The sequence below is a fragment of the Pinus tabuliformis genome, chromosome 3_1 (assembly GCF_031772625.1).
Source record: "Pinus tabuliformis cultivar Carrire ecotype Pingquan chromosome 3_1, CPIR1, whole genome shotgun sequence".
Lineage (NCBI taxonomy): Eukaryota > Viridiplantae > Streptophyta > Pinopsida > Pinales > Pinaceae > Pinus > Pinus tabuliformis.
Genome location: NC_142301.1, coordinates 977,840,847 through 977,866,761, shown reverse-complemented (window position 1 = coordinate 977,866,761; position 25,915 = coordinate 977,840,847). Strand labels below are relative to the sequence as shown.

Below are 25,915 nucleotides of genomic sequence, written 5' to 3'. Positions count from 1 at the left end.
AAGGGAGTTCTGGTAGACAAATTTATTGGGTGTAGAGAAAGAGCCTATTGTGGTGTTTTTGGTGTCAGTTGTGGGGTACGAGCCCACTTGCACACTTTTTATGTTGTAACCCAATTTGGGGGTCATAACCTACTATAGGATCTATGTGTAAGGCCAAGTTGAGAGCCCAATGTGGAGATCGAGCTTCAGAGCCAACCGTGGGAGCTGATCGGCTAAGTGTGGAGCCTGTGACTGGTGTATGTGTAGCAGAGTGCCAATCTTTTGAAAAGTGTCTTCGTTTTGGGTTTGACTAGTGTGTTCATGTGAAGCGAAGTCTCAAGCTCATAAATGAATAGGATGATTTTTTATAGTGATCTTTTTGATGATGTTTTTTAAGAGAGTCCATTCGGAAGTATTTTTGTGCCAGGTAACACTTTTTATTCCGATAGTATTTTTGAGTCAGAAGAATTATTCAATAAATAAAATGGTTTAAACAAAGTCTTTTGGTAGAAATCACATGAAAGAATTTTTATTTTTTTTTGACCAACACTTTTCGAACCAACAAGTGTGGTTCATCATCAGGACCAGATGAAGAGGCAGACCATGGCAAAGGCTTAAATAGAGAGCAATGTAGAGACATAATTTCAATTAACGACTATATTTGAACAATAATATTTAAATTATAATATTAATTTATTAATATATTAAAAACAAAATGGTTTTATTGATGACCAAGAATATTAGGAGGTGCAACCAATTTCACATGTTCCATCAATCATTGAGAGCAGAACTTGCTTCTCCTAAAACCCAATTATTAGAAATTTGATTGAATCCGCTTTTAAGATGGCTGTGACAGTGGAGGATACAACCATGGATGTTGTTCAAAGGCCACTAATGTTCGAAGATGACCATATTTTGGTGGCTCCTCATGGAAAGTGGGGAGAGCATGAATTGGATTACCTTGTTTTCATTGCTCAGGATGTTGTCTCGCATCATAATCCGGAAGAGGTTGATTATGTTAAGTACGTAAGAAAAGAGAAATTGAAAGAAATCATAAGGAAAGCAAAAAAGGTGAAGATGAAACTACACCAACAAATAAACAAGCATGGACCCTTTAGCAAGAAAGCAAAAATGAAATGTTTTGTTGGAAAAACTAACAGATAAATTAAAATATAAGTTGTTATTAAGGAGAGATGTTAAACAATAATCATACCTGATATAAGATGGCAATAGCCGAATCTAAAAAATTACTGTGATAATGATATTTATTATTTGAGTACATTGCATTATTAACGCAATTGAAAAGGATGAAGTGTTGCGCTAAGCGTTACTAATGCTCGACTCCAATTCAAAATATCGCTTTAGTCGAGTATCCAATTGACGCGGGATAGAGGTAATGGCGGTTGGGTTTGAGCTCTAAAGCAATACGATCCACGAAAACTCATGATAGTAAGTCTCATATTTGAGAAAAGGGGACTCTTTTTTATTTAAAGAAAAGAGTGATTTAAAGAGTTATTTAAAATTTTGATATGAAGAGTTCTTCGTTGAAGAAAATGGCTATTTTTCTAAAAGAGTGATTTAAAAGAAATGAGACTTTGTTATAATTTTTTAAGTGTTTTAAACGAAAACTTGAATTTGTTACGAACTCATATTTGATTTAATTTTGTTATAAAAAAAAGCCCGTTGCATTGTTTTTTTGGGTTGAAAAAGGATATGAAAAATGAGGGCATTGGTCTAATCGGCTTTGGGCATTATAATTTGTTGTAAAAGCTTTTGTCAAAGTGTCGCCCTTGTGCAATTTGTATAATCGTTTATTTGTGGATGTCAAGAAGAAGCTATTTATTCTAGTTAGATGCGAGTATGTTGATTTGTAGTGGGACAACATCTAAAAAATGGGAAAAGCGGAGAAGTTAAGAAGGTCAAAGCGACAACAAGAGATGTTTGAGATCTTTTTAGATCTGGAAGTGAAGAGGCAAAAATATGTCTTTGCATTGAAATGCATAAAAGAATCTGTCGATAACAACGTTTTTCTCCTTATTTCAGAAACCAACACAGCGAAGGAAGCCTGGGATACTCTTGAGAGATGTTTTGGTGTAACTGGGAGCATTGAAGTTGAATATGAATGTGGATCTATAGCATCATATCTACAACGAGATCAAAACGTTGTCGAATCTCACTATGATAAGCCATAAGTGGATGATGTCTGTGAAGAAGTCAGAGAAGCAAGACAGAAGAAGCAAGTTGATGCTCACGAACCCCACTGTGCACAACTACAAATGGATGAAGATTTGGTATATCCATCCACAAAGCTTGCTCATGAAATTCCGGTGAATCAAGCAATAGAACTTGCTGATGACAATGAAACTGCCATTGGAGCAGTCAATGCTATTGTGAATCCCACAATTAATATTATTGATGTAAAATTTGATGAAGAACTGTTGGGTAATGATGAATGGTTGTAGGTGATGCAACAAAAACAACATATAGATATGATGTTACTTAGTGAGAAAAGCCCACTTGAGTCTGTGGAAGACAACTTGTCTGCAACAGAAAAGGTTAGTACATAGACAAAAGAGACAAAAAAGGAAGTGCAACAGGAGAAAGTTGTCATTTTGAAGCAGAAAGAACATAACCAATTTGGTTCTCCAAATATTTTTAATTTTAATGTAGTGTGTAGGTAAAAAGAATGATTATGAGGAAGAATTATATTTCCTTGAAGCATGGCTTGTAACACCGTGCGTTGATGAGGTCTGCATAGAAGTTGCAGAAATGAATGTGAAAGACAACATACATAATGAGGAAATCAATGAAATTTTTAGGTATTGGAGTCGTGAATGGATGAAATTATATTATGATCTTATTTTGCATCAGATTGATGAAAAGTGCACTACAGAGGATAATATGTGCCAGCAGCCCACATACAAGTCATTTTTTGAAGAGCCTAAGATATGCTAACCTAGAAGAATGGAAGACCTGCACCAAGAAACGAAGAATCTAAAATTTGAAGCCTACAACAAGAAGACAAAGTTGAAACAATTTAGAGGCTATATGATTTGGAGAAAAAGAATAAGAAAAGTTGAAGTCAATTTTTAAAATGTAAACCTAGCTTAGACATAGACAAGGAAATATCTTAATTGAGTTTTATGTTGTTGAAATTAAAGGGAAGCTTTGGAAAATCTAATTCCAACCATTTGTTAAGTGTCACAACCGTCCCTCCAAGTGTCCTAGTTCAGTTTGAGTTAGCCGACTTTAAGTCAAGTTTAACGCCAATGACTTATTACTTATGTTTCCAATGTAATCTTATTTAGCTGATTCGTAACACTGAAAATCCAAAGTCATCCTCCACGTTTTGTTCTTTTCAATTTTAGTTAGGTGAGAAAACCTTCTTCCATGTCTCTATTTTCTTAATCCATTTTTTCCCCAAAGCTCCTGCGCAAACACTTTCCTAAGAAGAAAGCGATGTGTGGATGTGGATTGAAAGCCAATGAAAGGAATGGGATCGCAACAAAATCCAAGCTCCAAGAATGACAGAAGTTACATGCAGCCGATTTTAGCTGTAGATGGAGATGACCATGGGACTGGTCAAGTTGTCTTTGACTTAGAAAGCCTTAAATCTATACTGGTTGGAAAAAAATTACCAGATCCATACCAGTAATTTAATCGCATTTCAGTCTCAACAGATTCTTCCTCGCTTGTAGATGCAATTATCAATCTGGATTACTTGTAATAACGTGCAACCTATTCCTTGGATAGGGATGATATGGGATGTGATAATCCCGAAACCTATTCTGATGATATAGGTTTTCCCACGTTCTAACTTTAATGTGCTGTGGTTTGTTGCTCCTCTCGCCAACTTTAAATCTATATTATGTACTAAATAACAGACAAAACATAAAAAATATTCGGCTTGGTATGTTGCATGTGGGAAAGATATGTGACCGTAGAACATCATCGGATTGGGATCCTAAATTAGTAGAATTTGTTAAAAAAAAAAGATATGGTTAAATAAATCATTATCAATTTGAAATGTCATATGAAAACGGAAATTCAAAGCATAATCTTACGTGCCGTTTAAAAAAGCATTCCATGCTGTTAGGATTCTTCGGGAAGCAATTATTATTTAATATCAATATTATTGGATAAAAAATAGATATTAAATATTAAATTTATTAATTTATATTAAATAATAATGAATACATAAAATTTAAAAAATAAAAATAAATTAAGGCCATGAATTTTGTCAAACTAAAATGAAATATTATGGAGGAGATTCGCAAATGGTTATATCATCTTTAAAAACAATCATAAATGGTTTATGAGTGGAAAATATTATTTCTAGCTAGAGGTTTGAGAATTATTTTATACAATTTCCTTCTTTATTATCTTTTTATACATCAAACACTTATATAATAAGGTTATAGAGTGTTTGAAATTTTTTTGATGTTCCGATCTATATTTTTTTCTCTCTTCCCCTTGGACCACTAGAGAATCTTTCTCATTCCTACAAAGCTACCACTCTTTGCTTCAAGATCAGGAATTGTTCTTTTTCATAAATAGCGAGATAGCATCGAATTAGGTGAGGAACACTAAGAAAATCTAGAAAGGGATTATACCACCATTATCACCCCATTCAATCGTGAGGGGAGGTGTGGCTTCCTCCCTCTACCAATTGTCCCTTATATAAACTTATGATGATAGACATCCATGTAAGTATTATGATGCCATTAATGACTTGAGATGGCGATATAAGGAAGGATCTAGATGGATGCACATCAATGATTTCTAAGGGAGACGATGAGATTACCATTGATGTCTCAACTACAATGAGAGAGGGATTTTTCCAATTGTACTTCGCTAAATTAGGTTCTTGGATTCCTCTCAATGATTTTTCCATCTTTTCGAGGGGGAAAGGACTAGGTCCTCATGAGCTAGTCTCCCCCATTATGATTGATTCTATAAATTTGTTTGGTTGGAAAGATAGTTTTGTGGCTTAGTTGTATAAAGAGGTTGCACTACTTAAAGGGATGTGGAGAAGTGTTGTATCGAAATTGGTTTCATTATTTAATGAAGTGATCCCCTTGTTTCTCAATGTGCCTCCTACGAGTCACATTGTGTTATAGGTATTCAACATTGTTCTTTTTCCTACTTGCACTCTCCCCTAGTTTCGCTGGTGGTATTTTCTCAATTTCCTAGTAACCTTTGCTCAACCTTCTTTTTCTACTAGTATCCTCTTTTCAACTCCTTTTACTTTCAATGTCTCCTTTCTCTATTCCATTTATGTTTATCCATTTGCCTCAAACACTCCCTTCACTAGTCTTACTATGCTTTTCCACTCTTTCACCATTTTAAACTCCAACTCTTTCCCCTTCCACCATGCCTAGGAAATGAGCTTGTAGCCATAGGGGATCTTCAAAGAGAGTTGAAGGAGGTGCTCACGCTCACCTTCAGGCTCATAGGGAAGCTCGTCGCTTTCACCTGCACACCCCACTTAAAATCCAAGAGAAAATTCTTCAAGCATCTATAGAGGTTTTAGCTAACAAGTATGAATTCATGGACACTAAATTAGTGACTTTTGTCTCCTATTGGGTGTGAGATACTAGGCACACCAAAATCTAAAAGAACCAATACTTGCATACTATTCACCTTTACTAGTATATGAAAGTTGTTATGGGAAAATTCCCCCTCAAGAGGCACTAGGAAAATGTGAAATTCTTCTATAGATTATGATTTTCAGGCTAAACATCATGATATGGTTCTATAGTTGGTGTGTAATTAAACCCTCTTACTTCATGTGAAAGACCGGTGTATCTGAGCACCCCAAGAGATCTAGTTGATGTGTCAACTTCCTCCTAACATGTTTTGATGGCCAACATATCTTGTTTTCATATTAATCTTACTCCTTGTAGGGTAGTGAGTTATTTTCCTTCCATTAGTTTTTTATGTTTTCCTAGGAGGTCTCAAGGCCATTTTCCTACACTTCTATATAGACTAGCTAATCTCAATACTAAATGCATCCTACATCATTGGTTATGAATCTATTTAATCTATGTAGATTATATGACTAAAAACATTAGATTTTGCTGCTAATCTGATTTTCTAGTAGCAAACCATGGGGATAAAATATGATTATGGATGAATTTTGGTTCTAGTGATCATATATATATATATATATATATCATTCTTTACTTATTAATTAAAGAAATATTACTCAATAACACATTAATATAGTGCTAATGAAATTTGTAATTTTATTGAATTAAAAAAAGGGCAAATAATTAGATACACACAACAAAAAAAATCATGTTTATGTCAAGGAGGAAATTGAATTTGAAGTGAGTAGTCACAACTCACCTATATGTTTGCAAAATGTTTACTCCATTTTTATTTATAAATAATAATTGGTATTATTTTATGATCTTTCAAGTAGATAACAATGTACATATATTAATATAATATACATATATATGTTGAATAATATTACTATTTTGATTATTAATTTAAATAAAATTATATAGAAAATTTAAATATTTTTTCAAAACAATGAATTGTTTTGAAAAGTTATAGTTGACAAAACTTAAAAAATTGAAGTATTCCAAATTTTAGTAAGTTTTATAGTTTTTATACTATAGGAAATAATACTACCACACTATGTTTAACATTTAAAGCAAATTTATCAAAAAAACAATACATATTAATAAAATGTTAATGGAATATGTGATTTTATTGACCTAAAATAAACAAAAACTGATTTAAAGTGGCCATATAGACATATAGAAAAAAAAAATTGATGGATGTTGCATCCACAAACTTAATGTGTGTAATGACCATTATACACTTTTGCAAATTCTTTTTTTATCATTTTGTTCATAATGAATAAAGATTTGTTGTTTTATGATATATCAAGAAATTAATGAAGTTTTTTTGGTATAATTTAGAGAGAGTTATTAACCTAGGTTATTATTTTACTTATTAATTTAACTAAAATTATCTCAAAAATTTAAATATTTTCCAAAATTTTACTCAAGTGAAAACTTATATCATTATCAAATAATATCCTTTAAAATTCTAAAATCTTAAATATATAAAAAATATTACAATATATTACAATGTGTTAACCTATATAAATTAGAAATTTCAACCTAATTAAAAAATAAATAATACTTACCAAACTATTTACCATAACTCACCCATATAACTAACCTATATTTATAAACTGAATCTAGGTAAAACTTATCTAGTTTGTCTCATAAAAAACAATTATAAATAAAAGAAGACATAGAATTTATTAAGTTCAAAAGGTGTGATAATTGAAACCAAAACTAAAAATGCCTTAATTCTTTCTTTGAAGTATATTTCCAATATAAAGTTTACGACTCCATTCTCCCTTCCTGATGAAATAGGAAATGACAACAAAGAACATAATTAAGACATTATAGATTATTGATGAAAGTTAATAGAAGACAGTTGGAAAACCCAAAAAAGAAAACGTTAGAAGAGCTTCACATTGGGCAAATAGTAGAGCCACGGACATTGAATTCACTGTTGATGAAGCCGAGGGAAAGCCCTTTGACAATTTGATATTGAATTTACTCGCTGGCCATTGGATTTGTTGAAAGAGCTTCATATTCTAGAGGGTAGAACTATAAAGCCACCGTAATCGATGAAGCCATCCAAAAACCTTGCATAACTGAATATTGAATTCACCCATTGGAATTGAATTTCTTTTAAAATATATTATTTAAGAAATTTAATTCTCATCACTAACACTTAAATCCACCGCAAATTAAAGTAACGTGTAAAATACAATATTTGAAAATACAAAACATCTGGCTAAATATACAATTTCACATGTTGAGAAAAGAAAAAAGAAAAATATTAGACATACAAATTATTACGAGTTTGTGTGTACTCCTACTAATCTGCGTGCATTCTACAAACATGCATATATTCTTAATAAAATGCCGACACTCTGGAAACATGTTAATTTTGTATCATGTGAATGATAATTAATAACTATGTAGTATAAACTCCCAACTTTTATCAGATATTGCTACCAGCATCTCAAGTAAATCCAACGCAAATATATCAACTATATTATTAGAAATAAAAAATAAAAAATTCATACTCAATATTTATAACAAAAAAAATTATAAATTTTAAAATCAATTATTAAAAAACTAAAAATAATAAATTCATACACAATTCTTATAAATAAAAAATTATATATTTTAAAATTAATTCATTCTATCTGTCTTCCTGTCCAGGCACCGATGCATGCAACATTATTCTGTAGCAGATCGCTAAATATAGATGCACCGGGCGCTTGCATTATTTGCGAGGATGCCAAGGAATGAAATGGATAAAATTATGGAGATGCTGAGGAATGAAATGGGAAAAATTATGTATTATTTTCCAGCTGAACGGTGATCATTTCTCAATTCCTCAGATTTGTGACTTTTTCTCAACTCCTTTACCGGTTGCGGATTTGTCGCGAGGCATACCGGGATGCAATTGAAATGACTCTAATGTCCGAAGTTCAGATAAATTGCCAGAGTTTATTGTGTCACGATCAACTGTAGTAATTTTACCGATCCTTAGTAGCTCATGCTTAGCAACAGAATAAAGAAATCAGAAAGAAATAAAGAAATCAGAATGAAAATAAACAAAGAAATCATCAAGAAAATAACAGAGTTTGGAGCTATTATTAACTCGTTACCTCAGGCATCACAGAAGCTGACATCTGTTGTGTAGGGAGAATTTCTGGCAAAAATGCTTCGGAGAAGTTGAGGTAGTAGAAACAAATTGGTTGCATTGATAAACAAATAAACGCGAGAAAATAGAAAACAAATATCATAAAACAAGAAAATTCTTACCTCTCATCTTCTCCTGTAAATAACTTGAGAGCCGTTGTATCGTCATTATCATTCGACGTAGTAGCATCTCCCTGAGAACCAACCAAATATTAGCGATCCATGAATAGTTCATTTGTACCAACTCTGATTGATATTCAATGTACTGATAAATTAAAAAATAAAAAAGAACATAACACGATTTGGAATAATAATTGGTAATATTAACTCATTACCTCTGGCGTGACGATGGCCGATTGCTGCAGTGTAGGGAGAATTTCTGGTGAAAAAGCTTCAGAATCGTTAAAGGAGTAGACACAAATGTATTGCATTGAATAAAAAAGAACAAGTATGAGAAAATAGCAAAGTACTGGCTATACTTATAGTGAAATATAATATTTGTGAATTTTTTGGGGACATTGCAGGACGTGTCCAAGAGCTTAACATCTGTGTGCGATGTGCCTGCCAAAGAAGGTTGTTGAACACACTGGTTGATGGCCGCCTCTCTCTCTTGTTTCTGCCTCTGCTTCTTGATGGCCGCCTCTCTCTGTTTTTCCCGCCACTGCTTCATGAAGGCCGCCATATTCTCTTCGTCCTTCAGTTTAGTTCTACGACTTTTAAACCAGTGGATAATATTATTGTCCTCAACGTTGCCATGCTTCCGTAGTTGATCGAGAATCTCCTTTCTTTCGTTAGGGTTGGGAGAGTGGATTCCTTTAGCGAACATGGAGTTCAGTTCGGCTTTCTGATTAACTGTAGGAGACCATTTAGTCCTCTTGGTGGGAGGACGTTGTGCCATGTCTCTGTTTCCTTGATCCATTATTTTCCCAAACGCTCCTGCTCAAACACTTCCTAAGAAGAAAGCGATGTGTGGATATGGATTGAAAGCCAAGGAAAAAGATGGGATCGCAGCAAGATCCAGGTTCCAAGAATGGCAGAAGTTACATACAGCAGATTTTAGCTGTAGCTGGAGAGGACCATGCGAGTTGTCAAGTTGTTTTTGACTTACAAAGACTCAAAGAAAGACAGAACGAAAAGCGAGCTATTTAATTACATTTAAATCTTTACTTGTTGGAAAGGAACTAGCAGATCCATACCAGTTATTTAATCGCATTTCAGCCTCAACAGCCCATTCCTCTTTCGTATATCCAATTATGAATCTGGGTTACTTGTAATAACCTGCAACTTATTCCTTGGACACGGATGATATGGGATGTAATAACACCCAAGCCTATTCCGATGATATAGGTTTTACCACGTTCTAACTTAAACGTGCTGTGTGATTTGCACTCCTCTCGCCAATTTTAAACGTTCTGTGCGATTTCTTGCTCCTCTTGGTAACTACTTTTATGTGTCCTTTCGATATCCCCAAAAACACATGATACAACGACATAAATTTTGAGTTCGTCTAAGCTTTGACAGTTTACATTCGAAATCAAGGTGAATTTGAACTATAATTTCGGTATAAAGCGGACCCATGATCTTTGACCGTAGAAACTCAAAATCGCTATTATGTACGAAATAACAGAAAAAACATGAAACGTACTCGCCATGAAGCCTAGGTTTGTGGCAAGGGCTAACCAGCCATATATTGAGTCATAAATGCCTTTGCCATCTATGTATGTGGTGCACGTCAGTGGGATGGCATACATAACTCCGGCGGGCGACCACGGAGACCTTTCCGGCCGCCAGTGCGGGACCCACCATACGGCCCAAAACTCAATAACATAATTCCAAAACTGCATTTCGCGCGCCACCGAAACTCTGCAACCTAGAACCACTGTGCTCTGCAACCCACAACCCGCCGGACTGAAGCGCTGCAACCTGCAATCACTGTGCTCTGCAACCCGCAACCCGCCGCACTGAAGCGCTGCAACCCGCCGGACTGAGCTCTGTTACCTCCTGGTATATTCTGGTGCCATATCCATCTCTGCAAATGACAAATCGTGGTTTTAAACCATACTTAGATCTATATTTAGAGAATCTTTTAGACATAAAACATTCATTTTGTTTTAAATCTGTTTTAAAGATTTTAGATTTCAGGGGCACAGGAAAGTTGTAAACCCTACGTGAACCCTACATCCTGAGAATGGGTCATACGTGAACCCTAAATCTTGCTTTTACATTTCTCCATGGACCTAGCTGCAGATGCCAGTTCTGTGCTACAACTGGTATCCAATGCCCTCCACAAGCCTTCCTGCCGCTAAAACCCTGCACTACCCAGCAGATTCGCGAAAACCAGCTGAACTCGCAGGCCAGCTCAGCCAAAAGTGGCCAAATCCCTGTAGAATACAGGAATCGCATATACACCTCAGAGAAGTCGGTGCCTTTCCTGACCTGAAAAATATTGACCTTGGGATCAAAGCCCCATTTGATTCATTAAGAAATGCAACACTGTTTAATTTAATTGACCAATCGGTCCCATTATTTATTTTAATTATCCAGCACAAGGAAATGGACCTTATAATGCACTGGTCCAAAAGGATCATTCACAGTCACAGAAAATGTTAGCACTCCACATATAAATAAACAAAATGTTTTTCCATCGATTTCGATTATACACAAACAAAAGCAGTTTGCTCGGACCTCTCAGTTCAAGAAGATTTAAAAAGATTTCATAGGAAAAAACATAATTACAAAAGCTTGTACCCCCTATATTAATAAAACAAACTCTTTGTATTTAGGAACAGTCACCAGAGAAATTTGCCTACTACATCTCTCAGCAGACAAATCTACAAACAGAATTTGAGTGTCATGTAAGTCACACAGTATCTGATCCAAATGGGCATAGGATGAAGTCAGTACTCGTCATCATCATATCCACCATTTCTATTTATTTTTGCTTCCTTTTCTGCCTGGATGTAACACATGACAAAATAACAAGAAACTCAATCAGATATCTACACCAACATTTCTGTGAATCTAGTTAGATGAAAATATATGTATATATATATGCAGACATAAGATTAACCAATTAGGGTTTATATCGTTGAGCAATGCCTTAACCAACAGATACCAGGTAGTTAGACAACACCAATCATGAACTTGGTGGTAACACTACTTTGTGGCAGTGCTCTGCATGTTTTTAAGATGCAGAATATGTAAGTAACCAATGTAAAGGACATTTTCAGAGATATTTGAAGATGATCAGCAATACTTCAAAAAATTAACCACATATCTGTGAAATTTTCTGAGTTTTAAGATTTCTGAGAGTTAACAGCACAGCATACCCTTTGAAGGCATTTGTGGAATATAGACCTCTTTCAGAAGGGCATATGATCCTTCCATATGGAGGAGTAGTTCTAAAGATTAATTTTTCTATATACTAACTTTGAATTTTGGTGTAATTTTCTTGTCAATCAACAAGATGTAATATTTCAAGGATTTACCCATAATCAACAGTATGGATTTCTAAGAAATCACAATCTACATCTATATTCAACAGTATGGATTTCTAAGAAATCACAATCTACATCTATATTCAAATCCTTGAAATATTTTTAAGGCTCCCAAAACTTTTCAAAATAGAAACTTTGGTAGGTGAAAATCCCCAAAGCAAATAATCCTCGGTGATGTTGGATTTACCTCTCAAATAACAGAAATATCCTTCATTTTGCTCCGCTAGCTGAGGCATGGTAGGTTTCAATATAAATTCCAAAAAATATGTATAGGGATAAACCAATGCCATTTTGCCTCTCTCCATTACAACACAAATTCTCTGCTGCTTCTATCATCCGAAGTGTAATGTGAAGAAAGAGAATATGTAGGGGACTGAGGAAGAGGGTAAATCTTCTCAAGTTGCCTTATCACCTCTTTGATATCTGGTCTAACAAAGGGAGAAGGTGCACAGCAACCCATTGCAAGCTGAAGAACTCGAAGGAGCCCTTCATCCATCGGGCTTCTCATTCCTCCTCCCAGAATGGAAAGGTCAAAGAGATCTGAAATCCTTTCTTCAAGCACTGCATTCTTCACAACTGTTGGTAGATCAATAATTTGATTGGATGAGTCCCTTTCAATTGGTCTTCTGCCAGTGAGAATTTCAAGTAATATAATACCAAAACTATAAATATCTGTTTTTGTGTTTGCCTTGTTCATCTTGAGCAGTTCAGGTGCTTTATAACCTTGAGAAGCAGAAGCTTCTAGCATTGCCAGTTTTGTACCCGGATTCATAAGAAAGTGAAGACCAAAGTCAGAAAGATGGGCCTCATAATTATCATCTATGAGTATGTTCTTGGACTTGAGATTGCCATGTATGATAGGCGTTTCCAGGCAAGTGTGAAGGTACGCTAGACCCCTTGCAGCACCTAGTGCAATTCTATGCAGTTTAGCCCAACCAGGTGCTGGTATGTTTGCATCTACATTCGAAAAGAAAGATCAGATTTTTATAGATGTGTACGCTGCATGATAAAATACTGTAGCACAGTGGATAAGAAAATTGCATAAAAAATGGTTTCCAGATCTTTGAGTCACTGAACTCTTTTGCCAGCATCTACAATATAGTAAAACTAGATTTCTGTAGGTAGTCAAGGTGCACTCGAATCTTACAAAATCAAAGCATCTTACTTTCATAATAAAATAAAACCCTTCCTTTTTCATTTTTCTAACCTTTATCACTCGCATTTTGGGTTTGTGTGGGTTTGGCATACAGACCAGAACTACTGGAAGAGCCTTCTTCAGTAGTCTTTGAATTAAAGATCAAACTGTTTTCATGCACTGAACACATCACCAAACAAGTTTTACATAGCCCTCCAAGCAATTACCAACAATAAGGAAATCAACTATTTCAACCCAACTCCTATGGAGCTTTGGGCATCTGTACTCCATGAGCTGCAAATTTATTTCACCAGCTGCAATGGAAAATTTCCTTACACACCCATACAGAAGCACTCTTCAACGGCCTATATTATAGATGGCCATAAATAAACAGAGACTGGTTTTCAAGATTCAAACTCTAGTCTCTCACAAATTTATATCTAGGCAGGTGAGTGGGATAGCGTTCTCGGTCCTTGCATTAGTTGTAAACCAAATTGTTTCTCTGAATTGACTTCATCCTCGATCTCTCTTGGCTCGTTAGGCCTCCTGTTCCAGTTGAAATGAGAGAATTGGAGAATGAGGCTGAGCATGTGGAGTCTGAAACAGGGCAGCCACTGAGAATGAACTTAGAGAACTTAGCAACAATCCTCATCAACAAACCAAGTTCCAGGAAAATATAATTTAACGCTGAAATGCAACTTACATAGAGTGCTGCGATGACTCCAGCTATATAACTTGCCTGTAGCTTAATAGCAGCACTGAAGAATTCGGACTTATAGGCCTCCAAAGACTTGAATCCACTACCTGAAATTATTCAACAGCAGATCTCTTGGATCAGGAAGAATACCAGAGCTAACTGATGAGTTAAGGAGAATCCAAAACCATGGCTAACATCTAAAGTCAGGGAGGGAGACAAACACTCTTTAGACTGCATCACATTTCATGCAAAAATTAGTTATTCTACCGAAGGATAAACCAAACAAAATTAACTTGAAGAGTTGTCAAGCCAAATTGTGGTAGAGGACTCATCCTCTGACACTTGCTGATGCTGAGGACCCCAGAGATTAGAATAGCCATTATAAAAGTTTATGGTCTCGAACTTGGAGGTCACAGGAATGTGCTTCAAGTGAATTGTAGATGATGTATCTTATATTTCACTACTGAACAAATATATATCAAGAAATATACAAGTTGTCCTGCCTTGTGTAGGCAAAAATAGCCAGCTTAACCACTTTGGCTACAATTTTGAAAGATTCTACATCTTTCCCAAAAATGCCAAGCCCAGCTGTAATCTTAACTGCCAACCCTTGAATGCAATGCCAGTTAAAGAATAATCTCCCTTAGGATATTCAATCATAAGCTTCTAAAAAAATAACATGCATATCATATGGACACTTTGTTATGTAATTGTTTTGGACTTCATCTGAGCATAACAAAGTGGAACAAACTGATTAAAGTTGTATAACAGTTTTTTCTTTGCAACAGATTTTGCATGTTATTATGTTTCTTTCAGCAATGTATTGATTATACCAAGATGAAGCATTTGAAAGTCTATAATACTGTTTTGTGCATGGGTAGGAAATATTGAAGGGGAGATAGGGAATTATGCTGTAATTGTGTTTATATCTGGTGGGGTCTTCAGTGTAAATTCTACACACTACAAAAAATTGCATTTCAAGTGGTGTTCAATATTCATAGTATGAACTGTTGCTCATATGTTTAGTCAATATTCGTGTTCCCTCATTTGTATAGTGATCCGGATCTTGGGGGGAGGCCCCCAAGATCTAAAATATTGAAATGGATCTTGGGGGGAGAGACCCCCAAGATCTGAAAGATTGAAATTGCCAGAAGAAAAATAAGGAGAATGCCCCATAAACAAAACCACAAAGAAACTTTTTATTAAAACCGATAATAACTGTAAAGCTTACAAACAGAAATGGAAATAAACAGCTAGGGCGATGGTAGCTTATCTCTGAGAAGAGATGTGTGGCTACATGCCTCTGAACTGTAAAGGCTACATTGTGGCAGAGAATCTGTCCTTTTACAAAATGTGACTTGTTACTTATAGTATTTTTCTAGTTACAATACCATGGGTCAATTCCATGGGTGAATGAATACCATGGGTGGATTTTACAATACCACGGGCAGATGCCATTTACAATACCATGGGTCAATTCCATGGGTGAATGAATACCATGGGTGGATTTTACAATACCACGGGCAGATGCCATTTACAATATGATGGGTAAATTCCATGGGTCAATGAATAATATGGGTGGATGAGTACCATGGGTTGATGCCATTTTCCATTCGGATCATTCCTCCCTCCTTAAGAAGCAATGGTCCCCATTGCATAAAGTTCCCTCCTGCAAAGCCTTTGTTGAATATGAAGAGCCACTGAAGATAAGGGTTTTATGTGGTTAACTCATAACCATAATGAACGAAGATCCGAGGATAGAGATACCCTGTAAAGCTTGTGACCAACTGTGATTCTGACAGTGTGCGGCCTAGAAAATGGACTTCGATAAAGTGTGGGTTTGTGGATGACCCATAACCATTACGAACGAAGATCCGAGGATAGAGATACCCTGTAATGCTTGTGACCAACTGTGATACTGACAGTGTGCGGCCTAGCAAATGGACTTCGATGAAGTGTGGGTTTGTGGATGACCCATAACCGTGATGTTGGTTGTTGATGAAGTAGCAGGTGCCTACATAGCCTGGGGTGGGAGGGCACGTCTCCAAATAACCCAAGCCGAATGCTGCTATGTTGAAACTGATGAATGTGAAGCAGGTGCCTACTAAAGTGGGGTGGGAGGGCACGTCTCCAATGGAAACCCACTCCGAATGCTGCTCCAAAGTTAAAATGGACATAACTCGGCCAATATAACTCAGAATATTTATTATAACCTATTTTTAGAAGCAGAAGGATCATTTTGCATCTTCCCATGAGTTGGAAATCCTTATCTGGACACTCTGAGATCTCAGATTCGCGCTGCAACAGTTCCGCCGTCACAAAATTTTTGATAAAATAGCTGATTTTAAATCAGCGATATCTCCCACATCCGAACTTCGATTCGACCCATTTTTTTTTTGAAATTGGGTGATTTTTAGAGAGGAATCCAGATCTGATATTTGTTTTTGTAAATTTTGTACCAAATGTTTTAGATCTGATCTGCAAACCTGCCGCCCAAAAAATTCCTGCAAAAAATTGAGAAGAGAAAAATTCTTCCAGCTAGACCCAAGAAAGTGCTCTGTGGAGGTTGTAGCACATGCCTGAAGTTTGTTGAATATTGCTACAAAATTTGAAACTGAAATATGCATCAAACCCTCATTCCCATGGAATCATAACCTGCTCTGATACCACTGATCCGGATCTTGGGGGGAGGCCCCCAAGATCTAAAATATTGAAATGGATCTTGGGGGGAGAGACCCCCAAGATCTGAAAGATTGAAATTGCCAGAAGAAAAATAAGGAGGATGCCCCATAAACAAAACCACAAAGAAACTTTTTATTAAAACCGATAATAATTGTAAAGCTTACAAACAGAAATGGAAATAAACAGCTAGGGCAATGGTAGCTTATCTCTGAGAAGAGATGTGTGGCTACATGCCTCTGAACTGTAAAGGCTACATTGTGGCAGAGAATCTGTCCTTTTACAAAATGTGACTTGTTACTTATAGTATTTTTCTAGTTACAATACCATGGGTCAATTCCATGGGTGAATGAATACCATGGGTGGATTTTACAATACCACGGGCAAATGCCATTTACAATACCATGGGTCAATTCCATGGGTGAATGAATACCATGGGTGGATTTTACAATACCACGGGCAGATGCCATTTACAATATGATGGGTAAATTCCATGGGTCAATGAATAATATGGGTGGATGAGTACCATGGGTTGATGCCATTTTCCATTCGGATCATTCCTCCCTCCTTAAGAAGCAATGGTCCCCATTGCATAAAGTTCTCTCCTGCAAAGCCTTTGTTGAATATGAAGAGCCACTGAAGATAAGGGTTTTATGTGGTTAACTCATAACCATAATGAACGAATATCCGAGGATAGAGATACCCTGTAAAGCTTGTGACCAACTCTGATTCTGACAGTGTGCGGCCTAGAAAATGGACTTCGATAAAGTGTGGGTTTGTGGATGACCCATAACCATTACGAACGAAGATCCGAGGATAGAGATACCCTGTAATACTTGTGACCAACTGTGATACTGACAGTGTGCGGCCTAGCAAATGGACTTCGATGAAGTGTGGGTTTGTGGATGACCCATAACCATGATGTTGGTTGCTGATGAAGTAGCAGGTGCCTACATAGCCTGGGGTGGGAGGGCACGTCTCCAAATAACCCAAGCCGAATGCTGCTATGTTGAAACTGATGAATGTGAAGCAGGTGCCTACTAAAGTGGGGTGGGAGGGCACGTCTCCAATGGAAACCCACTCCGAATGCTGCTCCAAAGTTAAAATGGACATAACTCGGCCAATATAACTCAGAATATTTATTATAACCTATTTTTAGAAGCAGAAGGATCATTTTGAATCTTCCCATGAGTTGGAAATCCTTATCTGGACACTCTGAGATCTCAGATTCGCGCTGCAACAGTTCCGCCGTCACAAAATTTTTGATAAAATAGCTGATTTTAAATCAGCGATATCTCCCACATCCGAACTCCGATTCGACCCATTTTTTTTTTGAAATTGGGTGATTTTTCGAGAGGAATCCAGATCTGGTATTTGTTTTTGTAAATTTTGTACCAAATGTTTTAGATCTGATCTGCAAACCTGCCGCCCAAAAAATTCCTGCAAAAAATTGAGAAGAGAAAAATTCTTCCAGCTAGACCCAAGAAAGTGCTCTGTGGAGGTTGTAGCACATGCCTGAAGTTTGTTGAATATTGCTACAAAATTTGAAACTGAAATATGCATCAAACCCTCATTCCCATGGAATCATAACCTGCTCTGATACCACTGATCCGGATCTTGGGGGGAGGCCCCCAAGATCTAAAATATTAAAATGGATCTTGGGGGGAGAGACCCCCAAGATCTGAAAGATTGAAATTGCCAGAAGAAAAATAAGGAGAATGCCCCATAAACAAAACCAAAAAGAAACTTTTTATTAAAACCGATAATAACTGTAAAGCTTACAAACAGAAATGAAAATAAACAGCTAGGGCGATGGTAGCTTATCTCTGAGAAGAGATGTGTGGCTACATGCCTCTGAACTGTAAAGGCTACATTGTGGCAGAGAATCTGTCCTTTTACAAAATGTGACTTGTTACTTATAGTATTTTTCTAGTTACAATACCATGGGTCAATTCCATGGGTGAATGAATACCATGGGTGGATTTTACAATACCACGGGCAGATGCCATTTACAATACCATGGGTCAATTCCATGGGTGAATGAATACCATGGGTGGATTTTACAATACCACGGGCAGATGCCATTTACAATATGATGGGTAAATTCCATGGGTCAATGAATAATATGGGTGGATGAGTACCATGGGTTGATGCCATTTTCCATTCGGATCATATAGGGATTTGAAGAATGAGGAAGTGGGAATTGATCAATGAGTTGGAGGTTGAGGACCCAGAAGGGATGATAGAGTTTTCAGCTGAAGATTTGACATGGACAGAAGTAGTAGGAGACCAAGTCGCAATTATTCCATATTGTCGACTTGAGGATTTTATAAGGGGAGAGCAAATGAGGGAACCCGCACCTACTCAATTTGTTGCTAAAATTCAAAAAATTAAAGATGTGAAGGATATCAAGAGGACAAATTATTCAACATATCTAGAATATGTTGTGTGAGTCTCTCTCTTTCTCTCTCTCTCTCTCTCTCTATATATATATATATATATATATATAAAATTTTGATTTTAAGTTCACTATGTCAAACATGCATAAATATTTTATTTAATTTTTGGTGAATTGTTGATCACAGATATAGGTGTGCCTATGGTCCAAATCGTGTACAATCCAGCAATGTGGCTGAACCTGGATCCACAACTAAGAAACGTCTTCCACGTCACAGCATCAAAGTTGGTTGTCAGTGTCACTTTATTATGCGACGACTTGCTATTAGACCAAATGATGTCGTTCTAATATATACAACATGCAGACATATTGATGACAAAAATGTGGTTTGTCATGGAAATGAGGCAAATGACATGCCCAATAAATTCAATTTTGCGTCGCATTTAACACATCATATACAAACTATTGTTGAAGATTTGGTTCGTGATGGTTTTAATGCTACGATAATCTGGGAAAAAATTATCTTTGATTTAAGGTATGGATCTGGTGAGCTTTTCACAGGGGCACCTCGAGATTCTTTCATGACAAGAAAGGATTTGTCAAACATGTACAATAATATCAAGAGGCTAGAGTATGTGAAGCATGAAAATGATCCAATGAGTGTGGATTGTTGGGTTAGTGAGTGCCCAGAGAGCTTTTTCTTCTACCAACAACAAGATGTTGTTAAAAACATTCCTTTCATTATAGGCATACAAACTAAGTGGATGCTTTCAATGATGGTGAGATACTCACACAACAACATGTTATCAACGGACTCCACTTTTAGCACTAACAAATATGGGGTAAACATATTTACCAAAACTTCATTTATTCTACTTTATTTCAATGTCGTCCTCTTATATGCTTATAATCTTGTTTTCTTATTGTAATGCAGTATCAACTGTACACCATAATGGCTTTTGATGATCATCACAATGGGATTCCAGTGGCATGGGTAATATCATCACGGAATGGTACTCCTGATATTTGTAAATGGATGTCGCAATTATTTGCAAATGGGAAAAAGGAAAACCTAGATTGGCATGTCCGAGCTGTCATCACAGATGATGCAGCAGCGGAAATCGAGGCATTAAGGTGAACCAGTTTTTTCTTTTTAGAAGAGCTAAAAAGCAATAATGTTCAAGGATATTCTCTTATAATGTTATATTATTTCAGGACTTGCACAAACTGTACACTATTGTTGTGTGTATGGCATGTCCGTAGAGCCTGGTTGAAAAATGTTGGAACGAAAGTCAGGGGAAAGGAAAATAAAGTCCGTATCTTCCGTGCTCTGGGATTAATCATGCATTCGTGTGAAGATGATGCATCTGTGCAACATGAAATTCAAAGTTTATTTGATGAATTCAAAGAAGAAACTGTGTTTTTGGATTATTTTGCAACCAACTGGTTAAACAACAACAAGCTATGTAAGTTTTCTAAGGTTGCATTTTATCAATTTATTTTGTAATTCACCATTTTCTATTGTTTTTTCGCATCTAATATATGTTTTTTTTCCAGATATGTGGGCAAAAGCATATAGGGACTTCCCACATTCCAACCAGGATACTAATAATGCTATCGAATCTTATCACCGGTATCTAAAGTAAAGGTACCTCTGTGAGAAGAATAATGCGTCCCATAGAAGGGTGGATTGGCTGTTGCACCTTTTATTAAAAAAGGTTGAGTTGTATTACATTCACATGCAACGTCTAAAAAATGTTGGTTTTGTCCGAGCTTCAAAAATTGAGCAACAAATAAATTTAAGTAAGTGCAAAGCAAAGAATATCCCAGATGAAGATTGTATGGCTGATGGAAACAAGGAAAGTGAGTATTTGGTTCGTAGCCAAACTACGGCAACTCGTGATACATGGTATCATGTCATCTATAAAGGGCAGAACCTACACTTTTGTAATTGCAAATGGGCCCTAAATGGCAATATTTGCAAGCATATTCTAAAAGTTGAGATGGTAGTGACTAGCAAGGTTTCAAGTGGCAATGAATTACCTAATGTCTATAGGTCTATTACAGAAAGACCTGGATATTTACTTGATTTAAATGGATCGTTTGCAATGAGCTCAGAAATTGAAATGAGCCTTCCAGCTTCTCCTTCCACTGATTCAACCATTGTAAGGCAAGATAGCGCCCTAACAATCGATGAGGAAATTGAACTTGTGATGTCATCAACTCATAAGATATTGAGGGGTTTATTACAAATAACACCCAAATCTTTGGAGAAGGCATATGCACTAAATCAATTGGTAAAAGATGTCAGCCAAGAGTACAATAATAAGAAATTTGATGTTCTAACTCCATCCAAGGTCACTACCAAGAGGCGACATAGTTTCTTGAGCCCAACAAAAAAAGGGGGGCAAAGTGTTCCTGCGTTGAAATCAAGAAAATATGGACCACGGTTTCTAAAGGTTGGACGGTGTCATGGAAGGAAAAGAAGCCTGAATGAACAATTGGAGATTTCTTCTACAAAAGAAATCAATCTGGACCACACATCTAGAAGGGTACAAGGTTCTATTTTGCAAAATACTGGTATGGAAATATTAATTGATCTACCATTTAATGTGAAATTCATATTTTATTATCTTCATTGCCTTCAATGCAATTGCATAACAACGTGTTTTTTTCTTTTTTGTTACAGCTGAAGCTCCTCCTGGTGCTTTGTTATTCCGTGAGGAGATCAAGGATCAACAGACCTTGGCTCAGACAAGTACAGTTTCAAGTGACTTTACTGCAACCAAGGCTAAATTAAATCTTTGTGCAGCTAATCAAGCAACAAATGATCAAGCCTCTGCCAAGAAAAATTTTAAGGATGGAAAATTTTCTTGAAGTTTAAAAACATTGGCGAATCTCACTAATCCCTAATATGAAAACTATAAAAATTTTATTGATATATTTGTAAAATTATCCAAATTTATAATGATTTTATACGTAGTCTCTATATAATGTTGGTGATTTTTAAGGTAAAATAATTTTATATTCTAAAATTTGGGCGAATCGTCTTTTGTAAAATTGGAAATTGGCGAATATTTTTTGTGGAAAAATCATGGAAAATTAGCCCATTGGGCGAACATTAGCCCCTAAAATTTTCCATGGCCGGCCCTCTGCACTGTCGAGTGTGGCAACAGTTGCTCAATCTACAGGACTAGTATCTCTGTCTCAATCTACTGGGTTACCTGTTCGTCTATCTATGAGTTCATAGTCAACCAACAATATAAATTTTCAAACGCCTTTGCAAGGAGTCAAACAGAGTGAGTTGAAATCAGCTTCATCAATTGCTAAATCCAGTGAAGTCAATCTGGCAGGTGCAAAATTTACCTCAGATGTATCCCAGTCAAAATTGCTTGAGATTGTCTCCAGAAGTAACCGACTTATGCAATGGGCAACTGCCAAACCAGCTGAACATGTGCAACCTGTTTCAAGTGTCCAGACGACAACTTCTGGCAGCACTGGTTTTGATAGAAGGTTGGATGGTAATTCCAATTATGTGGCCAGGGAACCATATGGTGATACAAAACTATCAGGCATTTCTAGTAGTGTTCCTCAATTTATTCAACAGTAGGCACCCATGGACATGCCTCTGTATATGCGTTCACAGCTGAGCTGGATGCATCCTCAGAATCTGTCATCTCATGCCACTTCTCAGGGAGGTGTAAACTTGATGTTAGAATTGCCAAATTCAACCACACAGAGTCCTTTTAATTGCAGGCAGATACCAATGGGAGCTGATACATCCCAATCTCAAAAACAACTATGGAAGTCTTTACCTTCAAAACAACCTTCTCAACAGACATCTGAATTTTCAAATTCGATTCCACCAGATTTGAATGTAGGGTTTCAGTCTCCAAGGTCTCCAGTTAGGCAGTCTTCTGGAATGCTGGTTGATTCACAACCTGATTTGGCCCTCCAGCTTTGGTTTATTGAGCATTTATCACCAGATTCATTGATTTTCTGGTTATAAGCATGTATCTCCATTTTCAATCTCTGTACATTTCCAAGGTTTATACAGACTACAGAGATGGGGTTTCCTAAGAAAGGACCCATTATGTTGTAAAAGAGTTGTACATGTACCAATTTCTAGTTCACATAAGCTAGGTCTACTGTTTAGTGTTAACATTATATTTACAAATTTCATAATCTCAGAAAATATTCTTCTAGTTAGCCCTTTGAAGGTCTAACCACGTTCTAAAAAACTCTGGTTATGCTATTCATTCAAGGTCGTTTTCATCTCTTCAGCTATTAGGACAAAAATGTCCATTGGATGCAATCAATGTTTTTTGCTAGTGACACATTCAGAGATTAATGCATGGGATGGAAAACCATTGATTACACAGTTTCTAGTTTATATTATTATTATTTGCATGGTGATAGACCCTCTTAGAAACTAAAATCTAAAGGATGTCCTGGATCTTCTAATCTGAGGCATTCAAGTTCCAAACTGAGCATAACATAAAATCTACTCATTCCAACAGCCATTTAAGTTTGATATCCATCTTTTACCTGCTCTCTTCTGCACTGAAATGATACATAGATACACTCAAATACACCACCCATAACATTTATTACTACTAACACTCCTACATTGCTTCTCCATTGAGGTTACTGTTCTTTGGCTTGGCAATGCTCCTTCAACCACTGTGGCAACCGCATTAAAAACTGAAATAAGACCAAGAAACTTTAACTGCAACAGCAATGCATGAAACCATCCCCAACAATTGCTATTCATAATAATATCATTAAAGGTACCGCTTTTATGCAATCCAAAATGGCTGCAATGCACCGCAGGGCTCCTTAATTATTGTCTTTAAGAGTTAATTATTCTGATTTGCAGCATTCCAATTCCATTACTTATTTGCTGCTGCTCCTCTATAGAGTTGTCATCATTTAATGACTTTCTCACCTTTAGCTTGGGACCACTGCAGGTAGTTCATGGATCCTTTATACACAACTCTATAATGTTGCCTTTAAACATGTACCACGAAAATCACATATCCCATAAACATTTGCAGATGTGTGTGTCATTTCCAAGGCCGAGGATGGATATTCTTCTGGTGAGTATCTGATGAACGTGGATGGATATTCAAGCGGTATACAAAGCAAAGCAATTCAGAAAATTACAGAGCAGTTTCGAAAATCTTGCGAATTTAAAAGGTTGACAGGGAACATAATTCCTTTTAGAACCTGATTCAGTGAGAAATTATGTGTGAATCTCTTGGGAAAGTTTTGAATAACTTGAACTTCTTAGTGGTTGGTGAAATTTGTTGGCAATGCTTTATGCTAACTTGTTGTCTGCACTTGCACCATTTGCCTTTAAGAAGTGTGGATTGATAATCACTGCAATGGAGCAAAGTTACATTGGTTGGTGGGAAAGGAATTACCTGATTCGGTGAACATATAATTTCAATTAAAAAGTGGTTAAACAATCGATTATGATAATCACTGCAATGGATGCTCCATTGCAAATTATTTTAACCTTCATTTTATAGATTTTGTAGCTGATCTCTTTGATCGTATTGTCAGTATGTAATTGAAATTACTGTGTATGGTGCATTTTTTTCTATGTTTCTGCATGTTTAAGATTATAAAAGGAAGAATGATATACCATATCAATCATAAACCCGCTTTCAGTTGAAGCAAGAATATTTATGATCAACTGCTACTTCTGAAGTAAAAAAGTCAAAATGGTTGAATAGTGTATTACGTTACACAGTTGGTTTCACATTAATTTGATTGGATCCATGGGGTGCTTTGTCATTAAAAAAACTATTAAGAATGGATTTTATTATATTTTGACAATTCATATTCTATGTAATCCATGAATGACCTCACACGGACCAGGGAAAATGGATTGCTGCTGGACTATTGTAACAAAGAAGCATCAAGTAATTAAACTAGAAAATATGTGGTTACTATTGATATAACGTCATTTTATTATGGTTTTTGATTTAACATTGCACAATTTATATTGTGCGCACCAAAACACCAAAAATGACATCAAGAAACGTAGCATCCAATGTGCTGGTTTTATGAATCATAATGTAATCCATAATAACCTACAAGTGAATGGGTTGCATTACACTACTTTTTTATTAAAATGCCATCTTATTATGGTTTTTGATTTAGCATTACACTACTTTTTATTTCGTGCGCCAGAAACAACATCAAGAGAAAAACAGCACCCAACATACCGTAGTAAGAAGTTTATACGTTGTGGAATGATAGAGGCCTCCAACATGGTACAGATTTATCTTTCAGAATTCTGTGTGGAATGATGGCATAGATAAATGTGATATACAATGGAAATAAGCATATAGTTTAATAGAGACACAAGTGGTGTGCACAGGAAAATATATTAAAAACAACATCCTCTGCCAAAAACTTCAAGAAAAATAGCATCCAACATACCATAGCAGCATATTAATTAGTTTATATGTTACATCAGTGATAAAATAGTACATCTTTGAAGAGAGACATTAGAAATATGTACAAAACGATATACCTAAAATACAATAACCATACAAATATTTTACACAAGCATTGAATTATGGTTACCACTGCTCCAATTAAATGAAGCTTCTTTTGCTACAACTCATTTGCATCTAACAGATTCAATACATATTATGATTCTGCTTATGTTTTCATGGTTTCTATTCATAAAGCACATCCATACGTAATGCTCTGCGCTTGCCTTGAAGACTGCTCATCTTTATAACTCAAAAAATTTCCTATCTT

At 36.1% G+C, this 25,915-nt stretch overlaps 1 long non-coding RNA gene across 1 annotated transcript; it reads right to left on the bottom strand.

Annotated features, from left to right (window-relative positions):
- Positions 1 to 11,350: 11,350 nt before the first annotated feature.
- LOC149191111 (uncharacterized) lies at positions 11,351 to 12,030 on the bottom strand. Its single transcript, XR_016256577.1, has 2 exons — positions 11,845 to 12,030; positions 11,351 to 11,683 (listed from the first exon to the last, which is right to left on the bottom strand). It is a non-coding gene; the product is annotated as an uncharacterized LOC149191111 (long non-coding RNA).
- Positions 12,031 to 25,915: the final 13,885 nt, after the last annotated feature.